Genomic DNA, 25553 nt, shown 5'->3' on the forward strand with positions numbered 1-25553 from the left:
GAGTATATGCATGCACCAAAAGTAATCCAGCGACCGTTTGTTGAGGTGTGTGAGCTGAGTCCAGACCTGAGGAGTTACATCTTCTGTGGAATAATTGATTGACAGCCAAATCGACACCGTTTCCTGGACTGAACGTGTCATTCACGACTGTCTTATTTTCACTTTTCATGTTTACTCCCGTACCTCATCAATAGTCTAGCCAGCCGCTTTTGGAAACGCTGGGAGGACACGTTTTGTTCCCAGCAGCAGATGTCTTGTAACAAGATATATAAAAAAAGATGCATGAAACAGGAGATTGAAGATTATAAATTCCTCCGGCTGGAGGGAAACTCAGAATGAGTACATGGTGCGAGCTGAATGAGAAGTCCCCTGAATCGCCTCTCATTTTTCTCTATTAGCCTTGAGGTTGTTTGTCTCCCATCAGTCCTCAGCACCCCCCCTCTCTCTCTAATCTCATCCCCACTTCTTCCTCTCAGTGCGATGAACATGGACAGATTTGAGAAAGGCCCCAGGGAGATCCTCAACCCGGAGATTCAAAAGGTGAGCGTGACACCGGGGCGCCGTCTCGCCGCCGATACAATATAGACTCGGGTCCGTTTCCAGGCGAGCGCGGCGGAGAACAACTAAAGTTCAGGACGCCCTCGGGCGGCGCTCCGGGTGACTGATGGCCGCTGTGTCTCTTTGCTTTAGGATCTGCTGGTGTTGGAGGAGCAGGAGGTATGAAGCCGCACTCTGTCTGTCCCGATGCCACGTTTATTCCCAGCCTGCAGCCTTTTCTCTTTATTGATTCTTTAAATTTCCATGTTGGATCTTTTCTGTTTATGTGATAGAAGTTTATTCAGTGAAAATATTCAATTATTCCTGTAGGTTTAAATTCTTTACTTCATATTTCAGAGTTTAAAGTCCTTTTTTAATCTTTTCGTGTCATGCTGTGCATATTTACATGTTTTTTTTTTTGTAGGGTTCAGTCAACTTTAAATTTGGTGTCCTGTTTGCCAGAGATGGACAGCTCACAGACGACGAGATGTTTAGCAACGGTAAATCTCTTCGATCCCAACTGTTCTCAGTGTAAACAGCTCAGTTGACTCTTTACTTCTGGAATATGAGATGATTCATAAAAATTTTTTCTTTTCTTTATACGAGTATTATTTAATGATCTGGAGAAGGAAGTGAGACGACTCAGTCAATTAAACTCTGATATTAAAATTACTTTTTACCTCAGTGGTAAAAAGTAAATAAAATCTTACTAATTCTAATAATTGTTGCTGGAAATCGATTAAAACTTGTAAATTCACAGTTGGATTTCTATTGTGTGAAATGTGAATAACAAACATGAAGTCTATATTTCTGTCATATTTAATGAGGACCAGTTATAAACTTTGTGTTAAATGTGCTGGAATTACTCAAGATGTTAAAGTTCAGGTGTATTTGATGTTTCCAGACAGAAATCACTCCCGCAGCCAGAGTGTTAAATAAAGCCGCACCGGGTCATGTTGTTCTGCTCCCAGCCTCTTCGTGCCAAAGCAATCACCTCCGCTGGTGTTTGGCGTGCGGACGCGGCAGCAGCATTGACGTTGTGGTTTAACCGAATGCGACAGCTAATCGTCTGATTTCCCTGAACGCGTCGCGGCGGAGGCGCTGAGCGGATGTTTTGTGTGTTCCAGAGATGGGCAGCGAGAGCTTCGATAAGTTCCTCAATCTGCTGGGCGACACCGTTACTCTGCAGGGATGGGCGGGCTACCGCGGCGGGCTGGACACCAAGAGTGAGGGGATCTCACACCGTCGCGTCTTTTCAAAGTGAAAGCCTCGCTCCGGCTGAGCGTTTTCTCCTCTCCTGCAGACGACACTACAGGAATCAAGTCCATCTACACGGTGTACCAAGGCCACGAGCTCATGTTCCACGTCTCCACCATGCTGCCCTACTCCAAAGAGAACAAGCAGCAGGTGTGTGTGTGTGTGTGTGCGTCCGTGTGTGTTTCTGTGTTTTGTGTGATGTGCATTCAAGGAACTGGGAATTTGTAAAATTTGGATATTTCATTTCACATTCACATGATGAGTTGACGCCAAAAGCTGACGTAAGCCTGAATATGGAATGTGAGGAGTGTTGACTCTCAGCTGCCAGAATTTGATTGATTAATTATTTATTACTCATTTTATTGCGAAGAGTATCTTTACCGTAATATTTGCCGGGACAAAAATCACATGTGCCTCTGTGAAATATTACGATGATGATTTCATGACATAAAGCGAATGCGAAGTGATGATATTGATGTTATTTCAGAATAATGTTTTTTGTTTTTAACAAAGAAATTGTCATTCTTAAAAGAGAAGCACGATAAGTATTATTAGAATAATAAAGGAAAAATCAGTATAATATTCAAACATTTTGGCCGTTTTGGCCTTCAGACCTTGAAATCAGGACAGTTTTTACTTGCTTGAAATCGTATTTGTTGGTGCGCTTCTCAGTAAGTCAGAACTTTACCACTTCCTAGTTTCCAGACTGTAAGTCTCACATTTTCAGTTGTTATAGTTTTCATGTGGTTAATAAGTGACTCATAAACTGAAATAAACCGGTATGTGCCGTATGGGTTCTCTAGATAGCGCTGCATATAACATATCGGTGCTCCATCGCCACAATAAAAGCTCCATTACATGTGTATTCATAAATATCAAACAAATGCAGTTAGTTGAAACGTGGATCAAAACTTGAAGCAGGCAGATTCTTGCTGTGAAGTGATTTCAAATTTATTGCAAGAAACTAAAATGTGTCAAGCCTTTTTTTTTTGGTTTTGTTTTATTCTTCAAATTTTACCACAACAGCATAAAAATCCCCCCCAAAAAAACATCAGAACAATAAATAAAATCTAACATTTTTTTTTTTTTTTTTTGCCAACAGAACTAATGATTATCACATTTTCAGTCAAATTATGCTTTATTATATTGTAAATGTTATCTTCTTTAAATAATGTGTGCCGTCCAGTCTGGCTCCTTCGCCAGAGCGGCAGAAGAAAAGGGCTTTATCGCTCCTCTCTGTGACGCCAATATTACTGGAGTACGATTCCCTGGAGCCGCTGCAGAGCAGATCTGACACTTAATTGGATTTCTCCTTAAGATTAAAAAAAAAAAAAAAGGCTTTCTGCGGGTCAATAATGAGGAACGGTCTGTTCTCGTACCGGCAGACCCCGAACACCCGAAGGCACCGGCGCTGCTGCAGCCGCACGCCGCCTCACGCCCGAGTCGCCGAGCAGCAGGAAGCTCCAATTGGTTCTGTTAATTTCACCACGTCAAATAAGGTGTTGGGTGCAAGAAAAACTCCAAAAAACACAACAGTTCTGATTATTAATCGTGTTGTTCAGTTTGGCCCGACTTGATAAAGTTTCAATACTCAGAATTTATGATAAGCTGCTAAAACTGGCAGAAACTGAGACATCAGTGATCGGGAGGAAGATGCTCCACCATCGAAATCTTAGCGGATCTTGAGAAAATCTACAAAATGATCAACATCGGCACACAGTTTTTTTTAAAAAGAAGCTATATTGATCTCAGAAACTTCAGTTTCATCACATTACTGACAAATATTGTCAGTAATGTGTTATGTGTTCTTGACGTCACTGACTTCCGTGTGAAAGATGTAAATTGCGTCGATAGCAGCAGAACTTGGTCGTGTTTCCTCACGGCTGAAGCACCTTGAGTGGCGGCCGCTCTGCGTGGCGCCACTTTGGCACAACTCTGCTTGTGTTTGTTGTCCCCCCCCTCCTCCAGTGGCCCCCAAAAAATCAATTAATGCAAGTTGAAAGGCAGATCCTGTCACACACGACTCATGGGGCGTTGGAACTGAAGTGTGTGTGTGTGTGTGTGTGTGTGTTTTATTTCCCCGTCTTCTCTGGCAGGTGGAGAGAAAGAGGCACATTGGAAACGACATTGTCACCATCGTATTCCAGGAAGGGGACGACGCGTCGTCGTCCTTCAAGCCGTCTATGATCCGATCGCACTTCACCCGTATCCTTCACGCCGACGCCGACTGTCGGGCAGATTAGGAGGCTGCTGGAGACGCGGGGCGTGTTCACGCCGCTCAGAAACAAAAAGCACAACGCAGAAGATCGATACGGTTAAAAAGAAAAATGAAAATGTGTCTCCTGCTGATTCCTTTACTCTGACTTCCAGATATTTTTGCATTAGTTAGGTATAATAGCCAGAATGACAGTTACAGGTAAGTGTTCTTTGTTATTACTGTGTGGTTTACAAAGGTGCTCCCTGTTTTCGGCCTTAAAATAAAAACCATTTACAAGTAACAGTACTATTCTTAAGCCCACACAAGTACTAGTACTTAAGGTATTAGTTACTTTTTACCCATATTTCATTCTACCTTTCAGAAAACATTTTTTTTTTAAATAAATAAATTACATAGCGGCTCTTTGTTGTCATTAGTCTTGTTGTATTGGTGCTTTTTATATATCTTCATATACAGAATAATGTTAAGATATGTATTGTCTTATAATCTCATATTCTTGTCTAAACTATCTAAAAGCTGGAATTTTGTGTAATTTATGAGCTTATTTACTAGAGACATTATTTACAAATACTGTAAATATGTGCTGACGTATATTAAAAGGGATACTTCAACATTTTGGCAAATTGGCCCATTTAGCGCAATTCCTTAGTCATTTCGAACAGCATACTTACTTTTTTGTGAGGGCGAGCTGTTGTTTATCCAGAGGTGAGTCGGGGAAGGTTTTCGGGATGAACACAATGGAGGTGAATGGTATTTTTGGTTCCCCTCGTCAAACTCATCAAATACAAAATCCAACAACCCCAAAACACTCTGGTGGACACGTTACAATCCGCACATTCACTACGCTGTGAAATATTAATGCAAAAATACCAGATTGAGTTGTTTATGCGAAGATTGCTAAGACGCAACTACTTACTAAACATGGCGTCTGGGCGTAGTGATTTCAAAAGAAAAAGTAGTTCCCAGTATTTGCTTCAGTGCCGTAACGCTACAATATTATTTGTCGGTGTTCCACAGCGTGGTGAATGTGCGGATTATAACGTGTCCACCAAAGTGTTTGGGGTTGTTGGATTTTGTATTTGATGAGTTTGACGAGGGGGAACAAAAATACCATCCACTTCCATTGTTTCTGTCCCGAAAACCTTCCCCGACTCGCCTCTGAATAAACAACAGCTCGCCTCACAAAAAAGTAAGTATGCTGTTCGAAATGACTAAGGAATTGCGCTAAATGGGTCAATTTGCCAAAATGTTGAAGTATCCCTTTAAATATATTCTTGAAAAAAAACCTGAAGTATCATTTCATTCTGATTGTAATGATCCTGGAAACCAGTTGTCTGTCCTCTCGGAGTAACAGAATTGCTTCGGTTTTCCACTAAATAATTGTGAGTTAAGACTTTCTGTTGTGCCAGGTTGAAGATTTTCTCAGAAGAGAGCGTGCCGCTGTTCGGACCCCTCTCCCGTCTCCGCCTGTATTTACTGATCACCACGAATTCAGGGACTTTTTACTAGTCAAACGTACGTGATCGACGACGGAGACGTCCGACTCGCGAACGTGTGAACCTGTGGTTTCTCACCGCCTCTTGTGTCGCGCCGCAGTAATCAATGGAGAGAAAGCCACACTGGAGACGCCGACGTTCGCCCAGAAGCGCCAGCGGACTCTGGACATGCTGATCCGCTCGCTCTACCAGGACCTCATGCCCGACCTGCACAAGGTAGCGCCGCAGCCCTGCGCCACGCCGACTCCCCCAGCGGGGGGGCTCCCCCCCCTCACATCCCCCCCCCCCCCCCCCCTCCGTCTGCTGCTGCTGCTAACACTGTTTCACTGCTGCTCTCACCCCCCGCCGGGGTCCGTCTCTAAGACCCACTCTCTGCTTTCTCTTTTCTCCCTCCCTGTGTGTGTGTGTGGTGTCTGTGTTTTTGTGTGTGTGTCTGTCACATTTTGTGTGTGTTCCACGTTTAGGTTCCCTTTTCTCCCCAGAACATGTTGAACAGACGCTCCTTCAGCGACGTGCTGCCCGAGTCTCCCAAGTCTGCACGCAAGAAGGAGGAGGCGCGGCAGGCCGAATTCGTCCGAATAGGACAGGTGAAGAAAATCGGCCGAGTCAGCACGAAGCTTCAATACACACACATGCAAAACAATCATATTTCCACCCTGACATGTTATGTTCCTGTTCGATACTGATTGGGAATTCTATTGGGTACACAATGAATAATGATTTGAAAACAAAGAAAAAGTGAATAAAAGAAATACACAAAAGAAAAGAACATCCAAATACGTGGTAAGTCTTCTTGTGCAACAAGCTTTATTGTTATATAAGTTTTAAAAATTCCTGAAGGAAAATTAGCCTTTTAAATTTAATAGAAAAATATTAAAGTATTAATAATTCTGTACTATTGTTGAAAATTCTTCTGAAGTCTGTATCCAGAATACAGTTGTGACCGAAATCCATCAAAAGCTTTATGAGTTATTCCATAAACACTTGTTAACATGACAACCAGTCAATAGCAGTATGTGATCGGCTCAAAGATTTCTTTAAAGTATCGACAAATGACAACATTATTGGCTTCATTAGCTTTAAAAAAGGCCTAAATGGTTCTGTTCTTACCAGGTGGTTCATTTCTGAGACCTTCAGCTCACTACTCCACCTTGTGGTGGAAACTCGTATTGAAAGACAAGTTTTGGAAAAGTTAGCAAGTTATTACAACATCGACACTTCTTAAAGTCCCTTTCTGCTCTCTAGTAGAGGTTAGGCTTAAAAAAAAAAGGTTCAATTTCACACCTTTAATGAACAGGAGTCAAAGAGAAGAATAATTAAAGTGGACAGTATAACTTTGTCATAAATCACAGAGAGGATATGTCTCCCAGGTTTCTGCTGCTTTCTGCTCCGGAGCTCTTCAGGTTTCAGCTGTAATCAAGCATTGAATTCACACTGAGACTCAGCGCTTCCATTTCATGTTCCGGCAGGAAAAACAAGTTTGATTTTGTTTTTTTGTTTTTTTTAAGGCGTGAACGCTGATCTTCAGGCATGAATGTATTTTAGGCGAACACTTTGATTTTTCTGATTATTCCCCCAAAACGTTCACTCATTGTTTTCTAAAAATGTGTGACTTGCTGTGAGATCGAAAAGAAAGCCCGTGCAGCTGTAGGAGAGTCTTTTTTCTTGAGACATTTCACAGTATTTTACAGCAGAAGGTTTCATTAAAATTGACTTTATGTTGAGATCGTGGTTTTTTTCAGTCATATTTGTTTTGGTTTTGCAAAGATATAGACATTTTCACTGGATATACTCAGTCCCACAGCTAAAAGAAAAACTTTATCATGTCAGTTTAAGAATGCGTTAAGAATGATGTGTGTCACGACAGGAAATGTTAAAGCCTTCGTGCTAACATTTGTAATTTTTAGCTGCCAGACCAAGTGATCGGTGTCGTCCGGCGGCCATTTCAGGCTGATGTAACCTTCATTACGCCTGACGTCATCGGAAATATATCACGGCGAAGTCTGGAGGTGTAGCAGAGGAAACAAACGGTGTGCGGTGCTGAACCCAGACGGACTCTGACAGTTCGCTAATGATTTGTTTCCAGGTGTCTCTGAGTTAATGACCGTCTCTCGCTTCATTTATGGCCTGTTGTGATTCCTGATCTTTCAGAAAGCCTCGCGTAATGTGTCTGTGAGTGGATCACCGCAAGCAGAGGAACAAAGAATCAGAATTTACCTTCATGAACCACGAAATCCACGTGAAAATCAGATTCATTCGTTGATAATACTGTCAGTTTTCGTCCGTTTATATTCTACTTACCATTTCTTTACCTCATTTACTGACTTCCTGCTTAAAGTACATTAATTTGAACATTTGCGTTTGTGTGGGATGATTTACAGTTTGATTTACAGACTTACACTGTTGTTAATCGTTGGTATTTAACCTGTCGTGGTTTGGTTTTTGAGGTCTCGCCATGATCAGAGTTGTAAATAACGAACGGAGGTGTTTGAGATTGTCACAGCTTTTTGAAACCAATCTCTAGAACAAGAACGAAAACAGCGTCTTCTGCTGTTTTCCCGCTTTTCTTCTGACCTTTCTGACTCTTTGTTTCGCTGGTTGTTGTTGTTTGTTTTTTTTCCTCCGCCTTTGCGTTCACACAAAGCGGAAGCATCGACACGTTGTGCTGTAAAGCATGAAAACAACGGCGGGCGGACGTGTCGGGCCATTGATTATCCCGTTTTGTGCAGACGAGGCGTTTGTCCTCAGATAAACTGACTCGCTGTGTGATCCGTGCCCATCTGATGGATGTCTGCAGGCTCACAGTCCGTCCTCCAGGGGCGATTCTCTTTTTTTTTTCATGTATGGTTCAGACGGCCGCTCTGCTAAGCCGTCGTGCTGTTGGTGTGTATTGATTTCATTCTCTCCAGTTGATGCAGACATGCTCTTGGTAACGGCTGAGCGTCAATTAGCTGCAATTCTCAGACTGATAACAAAACGTTTTCCTGCTGTATTTTTGAGTTTTGGAGCTTATTTATTGATACGGGTCTGCTGTAAGGATCCTGTACAAGTCAGTGAGTTGCAGTTTTCATTACTAAATAAGCACAAAAGGGACAGAAACAGTAATGGGACTTTAGTTGAATATTACAGATACAATGTTACTATAATGTGTCGAGTTCAAGTCTAGAAATTGTTTCGAAATCAAGGTAAATATCTTAAAAAGTGACCAACATTGGATCGGTCGGTAGGCCCTGTTTACACGGAAATGTTTTCAAGCGAAAACGGAAAACTTTTGTCATGTTTTAGGCGTCCGTTTACACGACAACAGTGCTCGGAGCCACTGAAAACACAACTTTTTGAAAAAGCTTTTCAAATTTTCTGTAACGAAAACATGAAAAACGATCCAGCTTTATATCAGCTTTTTATCATTAACATCACTTGGCTGCTTTGGTTTTGCACTAGTACCAAATATTTATTATTTTGGCTTTGCAGTTATTTGTTTGTCATATTTTGAAGGCAGAATTGTAGAAAACAGCTGCCATAGTTTCTTAAAAACATTTGAAAATCAAACACATGTACACATCCCATCCGGTGTATTCGCTCTGTCAGCAGTATCGTGCCGTTTGCACCTTCTTGCATCACTGTAAACAATCCACCAGTAGCGTATACGATGAGCCACGTGGGAGCAGTGTTCTGGCACAGTTCGCACCCAGGAACGCTGGTTCCACCTCCGTGAAGCCGAAGCACACAGATATGACAGGTACCTGCTGTCTGCGTGTCGTCTGATGGCGTCTCTCGCCTCCAGGCTCTGAAGCTGAAGACCATCGTGAGAGGAGACGCCCCCACCAGCCTTGTCACCACGGGCTCTGCAGGAAGGAGGTGAGGCCAGGAACCTTCCATTCAGCAAGGAAGCCGCGAAAATCGTTCTTTGTTTTCAATATTTACAATGCTGCTTATTGTTTTTAGGTTTTTGGAGGCCAAAACTGTTGATATTTGGCAGATTTAATACTATAATTTTATGAAAGAACCATTGTTAAGAACCTGAGCACTCATTTTTCTGTGTAGTCATCCATTTAACGTGAAGACAGAAAAAAATACAGTTGTATCCCTTAAAATTCTTATGTTTGTAACTGCAAATAAGCCACAATTTAGTCCAGTTATTCACAATAAATTATAATGTTACAAATGAGGTTCTTTGATTTCCTCTGTCAGGACAGAAATGTTTGACTCCGTTTCTTAATACAGAGTCCAGAACCACAGTCAGAAACCTGTATCAGTCCAAATTCAGGAAACAGGGCTGAAAAAGACTTTACTGTACACAATGCACTTCTAAAATACAGTTAAAAACATATAACATTAAAAATATGAAGTCGCCAGAAAACAAATTACATGCACTTGTGTTCTGAAGCCACTATTTTAAAACAGTTAGCAACTCTTCAATTTATTGTGTTTTATTAACTTATTATAGAAAATAAAAATTTTTTCAGTGTGAAAACAGGATTTTGTCTTGTATTTGGTTTCTTTATTTTCAAAAATGACATTAAAATGCAAATGTCTGATGTTAATTTTCCTAAAACTAATATATTTTATTCCCTTCATCATGTTTAATTTCTGTGTGTGTCATGTGTCGTGTGCTGCAGCCGTGGGAGTCCCAGCCCTTCTGCAGCACCTTCCCCTACGAGATCGTGTGCGCCGACTCGTGGGGTCAGTCTCTGCTGGCGGCCACCGACGCAGCGGGGGTCATGCTGCTCGACGGTAAGGTCATCCCCATCGACGTGTCCTGTGCTGCGTCATCCACACCCATTCAATACTCGTCCCAATGTCGAAGCCGGCCGCCGCCGCCGTGCTGATCATGACGCTGTCCGTGTTTCAGGCCCCGATCCGGCGCTGCCAGGCAGTGGTGAGCGACGCCCCGCAGATACTCAGAATGAAGCCCTGCGTTGGAAAATGCGCTCAGATTTATTTTTGTGTTCCAGAGACTCAGACGCTGCCTCCAGTGCAGGTCTTCGACAGAACGATGGTGGTGAAGCAGATGCACGTTCTCGAGCCTCAGGACCTGCTCATCACCCGAGCTGACAAAGGTGCAGCGCCTCTCCTCCCTCCTCGCTCCCATCTGTCCACCTCCACCGGCCCAGCCAACACATTGATCCTGCGCCGTGATGCGAGGAAGCTGACCTATAGAGAACCGATCGGCGGCGCGGTGGAGGCTCGTGCGTGTCTGTTTACCCTGCAGGGCCGCGCGTGATTGGCAGATTGAACACAATAACACGCAGACCTGCTTGCACTCGGGGAAATGAAGAAGCCCGCTGTGTGGCAACAGACACCGGCAGGATTTGTCCGGTGCTGGAGGAGCATCCAGTTAATTACCCTGCAGATGATTAGCTAACCCGAATATTGACAAACAGGGTTCAGCTGGTTTTGATAGTGATTATGCGATGGCAGCGCAAGCATTTGTCACGACTGTTTGCGGGCTTTGATAAAGCCTCTAAGAGCCCACGAGCCTAAAGAAGCCTCCCAGTAATCCTCTCCAGCGCGACACCATTGTCTGTCGTGGGAGGGTGCTTCAAAAAAAAAAACAAGAGAGAGAGAGAGAGAGAGACTGCAAATTGAGATTAACCTTCGTGCGAAAACAGAAGCGTCTTTGTTGTGTTTCCAGGGAAGGACGCTCGGCTGTACGTGTTCAGGCTCAGCACGATGAAGAGGGGCCTGGAGGAGCGGCAGCTCGTCAGGAGCAAGTGTGACAGCCGCGAGAACAAGCTGGAGAAAACTAAAGGTACGGGGCGCCAGGCGCGCCGGGAAATGTACAAAGCATCGCACGCGCCGCGCGCTAATCCCGACAAACAAGCCAGCAGAACACACTGCAAGATACAAACGCTGCCTTCAAGACACACAGAGTCTGCTTTTCTGGTTTTCCCCTGCTGGAATTGTTGCTGCTGGTCGTGACGACGAACGCAACCGCAGAATTATATCACAAAGTTTAGCAGGCGAAAATAAGGAAGAACTCAAAATAAACATGAAAACCACAGTGTTTTATCGGCACAATGGTGAATTTACTGAGGAATCTAAATATTAGCCTATCACATGAAAAGTAGCTGAAAACCTGGTTTTTATTGATGCAGTCTGCTAGTTGTAAACAATTCCACTCATTTGAATTTGGTCTCAGACGAGTCTTTTTTCAGATTTCAAAGAAGTCTCCTTTGGGTTTATTATTAATTCATTGACTGAGGAAAACTGTTGGATTGCAGGTTGTATTAGCCATACCTACAGCAAAAAACACACAGACATCAGCGAAAACTGGTTTGTGTTATTATTTACTGTATTTTCACAAGAAAAAAAATGACACCTGATAAAAGAAAAAGCATCAAGGAAAGGAAATTTTTGGACTTGTCTTTTCTTATCGCTAATCTTGAATGATACAGCAGCCTAATAAACCTCAGTATAAATTTGTGTGCAGTTTTTGTGTTTTGGTGACTAATGCTGTATTAATAGAGGCTTTTCGTTGACACTGTTGGAGCATTCTGTCGTCATGCAGTGACATCTAGTGGTCCAGCGTGGTACTTACCGCAATTTTTGATATTAATATGAATGAAAGTTGCATTAGCAGGAAAATAGCTGGAAAATAGCTGAAAATTATTGTAATTCTGATTATATATTCCAAAATATTGGAAGATAAAAATGTGAAATATCTACAAACAATGCACGTTTATTTTATGATGCATTACTTGGTGACTTCTAGAGGTCTGGACACTTTTTTTAAGTCCTTAAAATACCCACTGATGTGACTTAGCTTGGTATTTTAGCATAGGCATGTGACAAATCCTGCCTCACGTACGTCATATTTAAGTATATCTCAATTTGCTTGAATTTGAAGACTATAGAGACATTTTTAATCCCGGCTCGCTTTCTAATAGTGTGAATCATGACAGGTTATCTGTCGATCGATACCTTTTATTAAGACGGAACGTGTCTGAGCAGCTGGGAGCGCGACCTTAATCCGTGTCCTCTCTGCGCTCGCGCTCGCCGTCCGCCCAGCCGCTGGTGTCGGGCCAGCCAGCTGACTGCGGCGGGTGCATTGATCTGTGGGACGATGCCAAGGAAAAGCACCGACAGCGCAACACATGTCCCATGTACTTTCCATCTTCTCCTCCCTCCTCTTCTTCTCCATCCTCTGTGCACCAGGTTGTCATTTGTACTCCATCAACACCCACCACGGCTCGGAGTTGAGGATAGTGGCGGCCATCAGGAACAAACTCCTCCTCATTACCAGGAAGCATCCTCGATTCGAAGGCTTCAGCGCCGTCGCCCCGGGGGCGGAGTCTCCGGTGGAGGAGTTCCAGTACATACGGGTACGGCGAGCTCTTCCTGATGAGGAGAAGAAAAGAAGAAATGGAATGTTTAATAAGTTGGAGTCACTGTGAGAGTTAAAAGAGAATCAGCCCCTCAGGTTGAGTCTTGCAGGGCCTCCTCTACGATCTCCGATTCTCCGAGTCGTCGCGGTGGAGCCGAACCTCTGTGCTGATGTTGCTGCGTGTCGTCCGCCCGGCAGGAGATCTGCCTGTGCGACCCGCCGGTGGTCATGGCCCTGGTGGACGGTCCCACCGGGGAGAACGACAACATGATCTGCGTGGCCTACAAACACCAGTTTGACCTGATCAATGAGAGCACCGGGGATGCCTACAGGCTGCACCACGTCGACGCCAACAGGGTGAGAAGCACGCGGTTCGCTCGTTTCGTAAGACTCCCGTTCATTTCCTGCAGCCCCGCGCTGAACACTGCTTCTTCAACTCGAGCCGTGATCTGACAGCAAAACACGTCTTCGCCCAGTAATGGCCTCGTCCGCGTGTCGGCGTGCGATCAGGTTTCGGTCCCCACGAGGATAGAAAGACAAACCATCACACACACACTCGGGCGGTTTTCCTCTCCTTCCATGTATTTTTAATGTGATGTTCATTGAAGCCGAGCAGAACTCAACCCTTCAATTGGCCCAGTTAGCGGCTGTGTTTACTTGCTGATTACCAGCCTGCTTACTGAATCAAGGCATTGTCATTCATGGCCACAAGCCGGAGGAGGAGGAGCGAGCGGAGAGATGAATGAGCAGACCGCAGGACCAACAGCTGTTCAGATAAAACCTCCTGTTCTGCTTTTCAAAAGGGAAACAACAGAAACACAATAAGAGTATCTTTTCCTCGTTCTCGTCCTCGGGGTATTTGACCTGACGCTATTGATTAAAAGCAGTTCCTCACATGTGACCTTTGAGAGCGTTTCTCTGAGCCGACTTGTCTTTGCCTGCAGGTAAATTTTGTAGCAGCCATTGTGTATGAAGACGGAGAGGCGGGTCTGCTGCTGTGCTACAACTGTGAGTCTCCTTCGGACTGTAACCACGTCAGATGTTATACAGTGTATTGGGGTAAAAATCTTAACACAGGCGGCTTAAGATTATGAGGGAACCTTTGAAAATATTCCTAGTGTCATTTAATTTCTGTATATTGATGCATTTATTGTCATCTGATGGGATGAGAAAGTTTAAAGAAGATCATAGTGTAATGTAACGTTAAATAAACGAGTGGAGTGTAAAATTATTTGAAATTTGATTAAATCACACATGTTCAAGTCAACTGGAGATTTGTCAAATAACTGAAATAAAGTTAATTTGAAAAATAGCAAGTGCAAAAGTATAGAAAGACTTCATAAGGAATTCAGAAGCATCCAACTAGCATCAAATGAATTACAATTTTCTATTGCTTTAAGATCTTAACAGCTATTGAAAACAATGTATTCTAATGTAAAATGTCGTAAAAGTGTCAAATGTGGTATTCAAGAGGAAAATACAACTTTTTAACCATTATCTGACATAGCTCAGAAGATAAACAGCGAGGTCATTGGCTCAAATATTAAGAAAAAATAAGAATTGTTAATAAATCTGTCAGCCTCAACTATTAAATCCTACTTTCATTTCTTTGTAAAGACACTAAAATGCATTGAAAACAACACAAAATCTTTTCTCTTTTCAATATTTATTTCCCGTTGACTCTGTTTTACAGATGTCTGCTACTATAAGAAAGTTTGTCCGTTTAACGGCTCCACGCCGATGATCCAGTCCAACACCTCGGATTTCCACTTCAGCTGGAACCAGATGCCCAACGCCATCGGTGGGTTTACGGCGGGCCGCGCCCCGCACACACTGCCGGCCGGGCCGCAGCCTGCTGTCGCCATGGAAACACCACGTATAACCACAAGCATCCGGCAGGCCTCCGTGTGTGTGCGTGTGTGTGTGTGTGTGTGTGTGTGTGTGTGTGTGTTGTTATTAATGCTGGACGTGATGAAGAGAAAAACACAAGTGGACATTCTGACCCTGTTGATTGCAGATCGCAGCTGCTATAGGTTACTGTGCATCCCATAACGTGGCGTCTTCTCACACAGGCACTTATAAAGACACTATAGCACACAGTGCAGATTAATTAAGCACAAACAACACACCACACACACACACACACACACACACACACACACACACACACACACCAAAAAAAGGCATTTGTCAGTCAATTTTCCCTTAAAATATGATTATCTTGACCTTTCCCTTATATTTTAACACCATTGAAATTCAATTTAAAGCTGAAATACTCAAAAAGAAACACACATGAACTTCACATTGTGCTCTAAATAAGCAAGTCAAGGTCAGTATTGTGTTTTCAACTGCTGGAGCCGCAGCGTTTTTACCTCAGGGAAACCAAGGGCGTGCTTACTTTTTCCTTGGTAAAACATTATGTTTTATATTCATGATCACGTCTATAATATGTATAATTACATTGGATTTGCTGTTTACTAATGTAGATAACACATCATTGCTGTAAGAATAAATACACTGTTAGCTGCAACGCACAATAATAAATAATGGCAATGAATATGATATTATGTGAGGCCATATAGAATAAAAAATGTGAAACGAGAGCTCAGTATGTGAAATAACTCATCAGAATGCCAACTGATGAATAACTACAATCCATGTCATTCATGCTGCGTTAAGGTTTTAACAAAGAAGAAATTGGTCTTCGCTGTTACATTTTTTTCTTATTTTTCATTTCTACGTCTCGAAGACTCTCAGTGGATTCACTGAAATGTCCAAACAAGCATTCGTCGTTGGGTTATTATGCTCAGACTCTTTCTCTCTTCTTCTTTCTTTCGGTCCCTCAATCAGTCCCTCTCACGTAGTCTCTTCCAGGGTTTATTTTTTCTGATTTGTTCTTCACCAGTGTCCTTCCTGTTGTGTTTTTCACCTTGTTGTCCATTTCACAGCGACATTGAGAGGAAAAGCGAGCGCGGAGCCCCGAGGACGGCAGCTCGGGCAGATTTCACACACGATAATTATCTAATGATGACATTTCAGCGCCGTCGTGGCTGAAAGTGTCGCTGTTTACAGTTTAGCGTTTCCTCCTGGGCTTCCTGTCCGTTAAGTGCGGCTCGTTAACGTTTGTGTTGTCTTCGCAGTTTGTGCGTTTCCGTACATCCTGGCCTTCACTACGGACTCCATCGAGATCAGACTGGTGGTGAACGGCAACCTGGTGTACACCGCCGTGGTGCCGGAGCTGCAGCTGACGTCTTCACGGGTCAGTGTGATCAGCGGCGTTGACGCCATGTTTGTCTTTCTATTGCATCCAGAATGACTCAATTTCATGATTTCCAACGATGTCAACACCTGCATCGCGTAGCAGCTTCTGCTTGGTCCGTGTGTCCGCCCTCCCCGTATTGACCTGATTCCTCGTCACTCTTCCTCCCGCAGTCGGACATTTATTTTGTTTCCTCGGCTCCGGTGAGCTCAGCCTCCAACTGCAGTTCCAGGGACACCAGCTCCCAGAGTTCCCCTCAGACGCCCACGGGCTACGAGATGCCCGTGTTCCCCTCGCCGCTCGGAGACGGTAAGAACGAACCGCAGGGGAAAAAAACCCCGGAGGATGTCTGTAATGCCGCCGCTCTGATATTTAAGGTTTTTACACGGAAACGTATCCCAGAGACCTGCTTGACTTTGGACGCTCTCCTCACCCTGAGCCGCTCATTTACATAAACCTGCCTCAGCAGAGCGGCTCACTGGAGCAGCAGCCTTCTGCCCTCCAGAGCTGGAATCCCACAGTTCAACGCTGCTTTTCACTGGAAGATATTTAATTGCGTTTATGTCCCTCATGAGTATTACCTCATCTCGTCTCTCTGTGTAGCCCTGACAGAGTGTAGACTTATGGCTCTTCATTCTGCCCATTTCCAGCTGTAGTCTACTTATATAGTAGTTTATTACATTTTAGGTCATTAGCTACAAATACTGTTATTGCAGTTTTTCCGCCTCATTTTATTTCAGTTTAAGGTCAAAAAATTAAGCCTGCACTGGCTCCAGCGCTGCTGAAAGGCTCTCTGTAGCGGGAAATGTTTTATGAATGAGATTCATACATTCAAGCCAAAGAAAAGCTCAAGATCAAGGTCAAGATGCACGAGACGGGACTGTGATTTACTCAGAACTCTGTTGTGACATGGTGGTGAAGTGGTTCACCCATCAAGAAAAACCCCACTGTGAATTCCTGCTGGGCTTTCGGCCTTTCTCTGCGGGGTTTGCATGTTCTCCTCGTGTGTGTTTTCTTTGGGCACTCTATTCTTCAGCTGTGAGTGTGTGTGTGTGTGTGTGTGTGTGTGTGTGTGTGTTTGGACTGCCGAAGCGTCCAGGGTGGACACGCCCACTGTTGGCTGGGATCGCCTCTGACCCTGAGTTTAGCAAAGCAATAGAGAATGGATGGATAATAATCCGCCTGCTGACAGGAAGAAAAGATCTTAAAAGTGGCTGTGAAGTGATTTCCATTCAATACCTCATTGATTTGACTCCCGCAGTGACAACAAAGGTGGAAATTCAATCAGGAAAAAAAAAAAAAAAAGTGATGAATTTGCATTTACAGGACAAAGACGTGTCCGACAGTCATTATGACGCGCTGAATTTATAGAAGACAGCACATTACCAAACAGGTGGCGTAGTGTTTACCCACACACGCCCCCGCCACCTCCAGTCAAGTGTCCTCAGAGGGAAAACAACGCCTTCAAGGATGATGGAGGATCAATGTGAGCCATCAAGCCTGCATTCATCATCCGGTCCTTCTCTTATCGTATATTTAGTCTCCCGTCGCCTCGCTCCTGACCTCCTCTGGACTGAACCAGCTGCTAACAACACACGATTTTTATTCGCTGAGAGCCAACAGACTGACGGACGGCCGTGGGGGAGCTGTAGTCCGAGTCCCGCCAGCGTTCCTCCTGAGGGGAGGCGAGTAATTCCAGGTCCCACTACCAACTAGCAGGGAGGAGGGTCTGACCGGTGCTGCTGCAATTAGCCGAGGACGGGATTTATGCTTTCTGGCTGGAAGGGGTAATCATCGCCCTCAGAGGGATTCTCATTTTCTTTCCCTTGTTTTATTTTATTTGCCGCACCGAGAGACCAAACAGACGACCTACTGCTGTGTGACTGAGTGACTCACTGAGGTTCTGTGTGTGTGTGTGTGTGTGTGTGTGTGTGTGTGTGTCAGAAAATGTATGCACCTGTGTGTGTTGAGTTGGCGTAACCCCTCTTCTTCATCCCTGGTTCAGATTCTATACGGATCCCCTATGGTACCAAGCTTTCCCTGTACATGTCTAAGGACGCCGAAGGTACTGCGGGATCCTCCCGTCCTCACGATGCCGCCCCACTAACACGCACGTGCTCCTCAGAGTGTTTCACCCTTGTCTGCTCCAAGGCGGCATGTTGACTTGAACGCTGGTTGAATGTTAAGTGAACATTATGTCTTCCCCATCCCCCCCCCCACACACACACACCACCACCTCATCCTTCCCCCCTTTTTTTACTGTCCTAACTAATTAAAACTTGAAAATGAAGGGAGGAAGAGGTGATAGAGCGCAAAGTAAAAAAAAAGAGAGAGAGAGACAGGAGCGATAACGTCAGTCTGAGGGAGGAGGGATTTAAAGAGGAGGTGCAGAAAAGGTATGGGAGGGGCTGTGTACGAGCCGTGGAGGGGGGGGGGGGGGGGGAAAGAGGGAAGGAGAAGACACGTCTGCCGCAGCATGATTTACAGATTGCACTGTCGCCATGGAGACTTTTGTCAGCCCGCTCTTCGATCCAAAGTGGTGGTCCAAACAGCGGTGCCACAGTCTGATGGTGGGAGGATGAGGATGAGGAGGGGGAGGGCTGAAGAAATGAAGGGGAAGCGAGGAGGGGGAGGAGGAGGGGGGGAGGAAGAAAAGGTTGAAGGGCTGCTGACAAAATCCCATCCTCTAACTGCCTGCCGTAGATCTGCTCCTCGGGGAGGTTTTCATCTGATGTGATCGCATCAGTGATGTGAACAAGATGCTGTTAGCGATCGGCGCGAACCCGCAGCACGGCTGCACCGCCTCTCCTCAATTAGAGCCTAAAAACACTCCCCTGCCGGCGTGACAGAGTGAGACTCTTCCCCTGGTGCAGACATGCATGTGGAATATATCAATCACTGATTGTATATTCTAAAAAAAAAAAAAAAGAAAAAAGAAACAACCTGCATGCTTTCTTCTGTTTCTGTGGCGGTACAGGTACGTGGCGGCGGCTCTGCGGCGGCACGCCGGCGGCCGCTCTCTTGTTTTTCCTCCATGGCTCTTTACTCTCCACTCACCTGCTGACATTTCAAATGAGACAGTCCTCTTCCGCGCTGCCCGGCTTCCACTTCGATTCACTCCGCTCGGCGCTAATACCGCCGGCCCGCCTCGCCGCAGCGCAGCTCCAACAGCAGCCCCCGGCGGCACGACGGGACACCGCAGGCCGGCTGGCCGCGGCTCCGCCAGGCGGACTGGATCATTTGAAAGACTCCATTTCACATCTCTGTCGTCTTTCCTCAGTGATAAATCATCTGCTGTAAATGAGCACTGGAGAGTTACGTTGCATTAACTCTGCCGTACAAGGTTGATTAATTTCAACTGAAGTATTGTTTCCTTAAATAAGACGATTAATCACTGCAGAGTGGCTTCATTTGATTATAAAAGTTTGTGTCTGTTGCATAAGCTTAAGTTTTTGCATCAGATTTATTTATTTTTTATAAGTTAGATATTTTTTAAATCACATTACCAAGCAAATAATGTATTTTTTAAACAAATATCTTATGAGTAGCAGACATAAAACAACACTGAGTAACATGATGCTGCTTTGAAAGTGAACAATCTAGCTTTAGCATTAGCATTAGCTGCAAAGCCATGCGGTCGGAATTTGTAAAAACAGGCAAAATGCAACTTTTTTTTTTTCTAACATTTGACTATTTTGCACCTGAAGGTATCATTAGGACTGATTTCATGTTGAACTTGCCGTTATTTTCGGTAGTAACTGTTTGGATATGTGGAAAAACCACATCACAGAGAGACCCAGTAGAGTTTGGTTGGAAGAAGCAAGTCATGGCTGAAAACGCTTCACACACAGATTTCACAGCTTGCAGTGACGACACGGTCAGTGAAGAGTCTCTCAGATACAGATTAGGTTTTCCCGACAGCAGTCAGCTGAGATACTGTTGAGATTTTTTTTGAAAATAGCTTGAAAAATCACTATGAAAAGGAATTAAAATTAGCTTCATGCTAACACTCAGAGAAGCACATGCTGCGAGCTGGGCTAGCATGAACATCCTCACACCGTATTGTTTCTCCACACGGGTTTCTGCGTTGAATTATTAACGCCGAGTCGACTCCTACGACTTCCTGCTTTAATGCTACGCCGAGCGAACCGGCTGCCGGTGATCGACTCACATCAGTACCGTCGCTTTCAGCCTGAATAAAAATAAGATGCATTCGAGATGTGATGTTCATTAGCTGAGTGAAATACCTAAAAAGACGCTGCACGCTTTAAATATATATCACTTTTTGTCAGTAATGAGCTAAAACTTGAAAAAAAAAGAAAGGCGTCGTCGTGCTTCAGGCCATTAGTTTCATCCATTTTTCATTAGCCGCCACACATTCGTCTCCTTTTATACGTGTCCTTGCTGACACTCTGCTTCCATCTTGTTTTAAACTCTTGTGTTTTATGTCTTCTCTTGTTATCTGTCTTTACATCCCTGGCTCCTCACCGCTTCCTCTTCGTCCTCTCCTCCTCCTCTTCCCAGGTGAAGCGGCGTGTAAGCACATCTTCAAGATCCCGCTCTGCAACCTGGTGGGCCGCAGCATCGAGAGGCCGCTGAAGTCGCCCCTGGTCAACAAGGTGCTGACCACGCCGGCGCCCGCCATGGTGCCGCCCACGCCGCTCATCTCCGCCACGCATTCGCTCTCGCTGTCCCGCATGGAGATCAAGGAGATCGCCAGCCGCACGCGGAAGGAGCTGCTGGGTAACGAGTGGAAAACATTTCTAAACTCTAAAATCTAATTTCTGGGAGTGAAAACTTAATTATTCAAGCTAATATTTTGGGGGTTGAAACATAAGGCCCATGGGCCAAAACTGGCCTACAAGAGGCTTCAGTCCTTCCTGACAAACTCAAAGAAATTGTAAAAGAAAGCTTTTTTTTTCATTGATTTATCATTAAGATTAATTTCCACTGAGATTGTGTCCATTTTGGTAATAATTGTTTATTTTTGTGAAAATATCGACATTTTCGTCTTGTACTCTGCGCAACAAGGAAAAACTCTAAAGTTTACATTTAAAGCTTATTGTTGTGTAGTTATACCGGTCTTACTCAAGATTAACTCATGTTGAATGTGGCACCTGAACTGAAATGTGTTTGACACCTTGTCACTGTGCAAAGCATTGTGGGACTGATCCACTGACTGAATGGGATGCTATTCCTGGCAGACACATTGATCTGATCACTTTATTCTGCGCTCATGTCAACGGGACAATCTGATACAAGAATGACAAAAAAAAAACTGACATATAAACTCAGATCCAGAGAAACTTTTAAAAAAATCACTGAAGTGTGCTCATCTGTAGTTTTGAGCCTGAATGATCCGGTGAGTGAGCACCAGACAGCGGGATTAAGACCTTCAGATTATTATGGATCATCCAGATAACCCGAGGAAAGTCTCTCCGAATCCCAGGAATAGAGAAATCTGTTCTCACTTCTACAGCTGAGAGAAGAATGGCTGAGTTGATCTGTCCAGAACTTTTTCGACAACAGTTTAATGATTGTCAGAAACTGGAAGTTCTTCACTTCACTTTCTCGTGAAATTTGGAAATGTTCTAACCTCAGACTTCCTTTGTTTTTGTTCTCGTCACATTGGGAAAAACAGAGAAATGTCTTTGTTTTGGCAGCGTTTGTGCCGCTTTGGCTCTTTTTGTGATTTTATAATAATGATGAGTCATTCCTGATCGCAGTGTCGTCCAGCTCAAACTCGGGTTTTCTCGTGAAAGTATTCGGTTTTTCTTTTATTAAAAGTGTTGTGAGTTACAGACTTCTGTTCAAACCTTTTTCAGAACTGCAGTATGAAAGTTTCTGGGTTGTTAAACTGTTTCCTGTTTCAGGTCTCACCGAGGAGCCGAGCGGGAAACCCGACAGCGGATCGGTCAAACACAGGAAGATGAGCAAGAAGAACACTGGAGGAGAACAAAGGACGAGCGCTGACGTCCACAAACAGCGACAGGTGACGCCGACGCTTTCAGCAGCAAGTCAGCCTCTCTGGAAGGAATGAGTGTCATTCAACGTTATGGCATTTTAACGCTGTTTGATGTTGCAGGATTTTTTTTTTCATATTTCGATCCATCAGATGGAAAATGTATAACTCAACCTGCCTGTTGATTTTCCCCATTATAATAACTTTAAAAAAAAACAAGTACTGGACATCAGTACATTTTATTTCTGCAAGTTAGTTTCTATTAAAACTAATATTGCCAAAATGAATGAATTTAAAAGAATACAATGCACACATACTGTATGTCAAAACAATTAAAAATTGCACCGTAAGAAGAAAAATTGTAAATCAAGGATGAATATCAGTTAATAATGTACCTATTCAGTTTGTAGACTTGAACACTTAACATAATTTTGCCAATTAGATATGGATATCAGAACAAATGGTTATTTTTGACAAGAACGAAACACTTTTTTATCGTCCATAAAAGTAAATACAGACTGATTTTAAATTGATTTGTATTTATTGGGTTTTTAGACTGATTTTAAATTGAAATGCTGTTTATGGACTAAGCTCCTGGGGGGAGTCATGCTTTACCTGGGATTAATTTCAAATCATGTTTCTTTCCTTTCAACAAAAATAAAAAATGACCTTTCCTTGCCTCATGTTTTCCGGATTGCCTTCACAACGTTGCCATCTGCTGGATGCCGTGTGAATTGCATGCATGAGCAGTTTAATCGTAGCTGGGCTGGCTGGTTCCAGTTCGGGGTGGACATTGACGGCGCGTCTCTGTGCAGCAGGTTACTCTCGGAGTCGTCTGAAGCGGAGCTGGACGTCCAGCTGCACTGCGCCGCCGCCTCGGAGGCCGAGCCGGAGAAGGTGGCGCTGTGTGCGGAGAGCCCGGCCGCCCTGGCCAGCGCGTTCGGACTCTCCACGTCCTTCGAAGAAGACGTCCTGGACCTAAAGTGAAGACAATCCCAGTGTGCACTTCTCTGCCCGCCCGCCACTCCTCTATCCTTTGCTTTCATTCCACTCCTGCTGGTTTTTGTCGTTTGTTTTCGTTCTGTTCTTCGTTTCCTGGTTTCTCGGGCGAGACGGGAGTGAGGAACGTGTCCGTGTGTGCGTGTGCGTGCGTTGTGTGGGTGTTTGTGCTGCCCCCCCCCCCCCCGCCCAAGCTGTGAGTAACCCAAAGAGGCAAGTGAGGTAGTGTGAGGCGCTGAGCCCCGCGGCGGCTCGGCGGTTCGATCCCAGGCCGCTCAGTGAATGTAAACCTTGCACACCGAGGCATTACAGGCATCTCTGCGTTCGCCATCCCCTCCGGAGCCGCTGCAGTCCAGTACGTGTTGTATAGTTCGTGGTTATTTCCACCCACGTTCACATGTTGTATGATATGCATATGTATGTGTACATCTGTTCATACATGACACCGCACACAGCAGCGGGCGCCGCCGCCGACGCCCGCCTGGCCTGTGATGCATATTTATAGATATATTATTAAAGAGAGAGAAAAAAAATCAATTTTATTCCCACATTTAGAAGAAGTACGATGTTCTACGGCTCTCTGCACCTTTAAGTCTGTATTCTTATCCTTACTCACAAGCAAACAGGTGGACAGGGCTGGAGGCAGAGTCTCCCACAAGTGCCATTTCCCAGCATCCCCTCCATCCGGCCAGACCTCCTCGCAGCCGCCGGGTCCTGGCGTCTGAGCAGTAGCAGCCGAGACGGCGGTCCGGTTCAGACCGAGTCCGCTCACCGGAGGCTCTCCGTCGCTCACACACGGCCACGTGAGAAAGCTTTGAGAATCCACATTTTTACATGATTGAGCTGCTGGTTGCCCGATTCATGACAGTACAGTAAAAGAACTGTGAGAAAGGCCACAAAAATAGGATCAAACTGACAGATTTTAAGTTAACTCGTTTATTGGCAGAAGTATAATAGGTGAAAAACCATATTACTTTGAATTTTAAATTATAAGACAAGCTTAGATTTTATTAATTATGTATCTGGAAGGTAAAAAATGAGTAATAGTAAACCAATAAGTTAGAAAATTAAGAAAAATAGACTTTTTGTATGTTAAAAATTACAACTGTCTGATGCACAAACACGTAGGCCCACATTCAGCTTTAACAGAGACGGTTTTATAGCATTTCAATCATGTAAATATGCAACAATCTTTCATTAACCTAAATTTAACTAAATTAGAACTAGTTTAAATTATAGAACATAGATTAAGACATGCACTAAAAATAAAATGTAAAAAAAAAAAGCCATTCCTTTCAATAACAGATGTAAAAGCTGAATGTGCAGTACAGGGGTGTCAAATATAAGGCTTGTGGTCCAAAGCTGCCACATTAGTTGGGTTGAGTCTGGCTTAGATTTTGCATGGTGTAAAATTTACAACATTTATGCAACTTTTTAAATAAGTCAAAATAAAAGAACTGCACTGTTTCAGTAAAGACTAAAAAGAACATTTATCCATTTTAGTGGACTATAAATGAACAAAATACACACAAATGCATCATTTTGTCAGTATTGTTGACAGAAATGCATTTTTAATGAGTGTTTATCGTGCGCAGGAGTTCATCACTGAGAGAAAGAAGGTGATGAGCTGCACCTGTGTGCAGTTAGAGGCATCAGTTAACCTGAAGAAGGTCATTTATGGTGCAACAGGTGGAGTTTTGACCAAAATCTGCTTCAGGATTTCACACCGTCTCAGATTATCCAGAGAAATCTAGAAGTTACTCATATTAAACCCCATAAAAAGACAATATTTCTTGAACTTTTAAAGATGACATTGTTTATGAGTTTAATATTTACAGCCTAAGCTTAAAAATACACAAAATACGGAAAATAAGTATCAGAAACAGGGAAATAAGCTTCATGAGGTTGTGCTGGTGTGGCCATGAGAGCGCCTCCTGGTGGTGGCTTCACAGACCTGCAGCCTTGGACTCTTGCATGAGCCTCCTCTGCTCCTCTTCCTCCCTCTTCCTCCCTCTCCTCTGTTATCCCACCTGCCTCAGCAACACCAGAACCCAAAACTCAGACAAAAGGAAGGAGGAGGAGGATTTTTAAAAAGCTACTTTTAGCGTTTCTTACTCTGAATGGAGGAGTGTGAGGGGGAAACGCCGCTGTTGCTCCTGTACTTCTGTCTAAAGCGCTTCTTTTCTCCTACCTCCCCTCTTGGCATTTTTCATGGTTTCTGTTTGTTTTCTTTTGGAGTTGTTTGTTTTTGTTTTGTTTTTTGTATTTGAATCTATTTACTGTTTAGACTGTTGCTGAACCTCTCTGTGATATCAAAATCGAAAAAAAGTTACAAAAAAAACACCAAGTGTCTTAAAATATTGTATCGCCATCGTTTTTAATGCCAAGTACTACTTGTAAATGTTTGTGTATCAAATGTGGCCTCAAATGAAACTGAACTATATTATTATTATTATTATTATTATTATTATTATTATTATTATTATATTATTTATTAT

At 43.8% G+C, this 25553-nt stretch overlaps 1 pseudogene; it reads left to right on the forward strand.

Moving 5' to 3' along the window:
* LOC115383467 (GTPase-activating Rap/Ran-GAP domain-like protein 3) overlaps nucleotides 1-23875 on the forward strand; it is a 24774-nt pseudogene extending 899 nt beyond the window's left edge.
* The last annotated feature ends 1678 nt before the right edge of the window (nucleotides 23876-25553 follow it).

Source organism: Salarias fasciatus (genome assembly GCF_902148845.1).
Source record: "Salarias fasciatus chromosome 7 unlocalized genomic scaffold, fSalaFa1.1 super_scaffold_4, whole genome shotgun sequence".
Classification (NCBI taxonomy): domain Eukaryota; kingdom Metazoa; phylum Chordata; class Actinopteri; order Blenniiformes; family Blenniidae; genus Salarias; species Salarias fasciatus.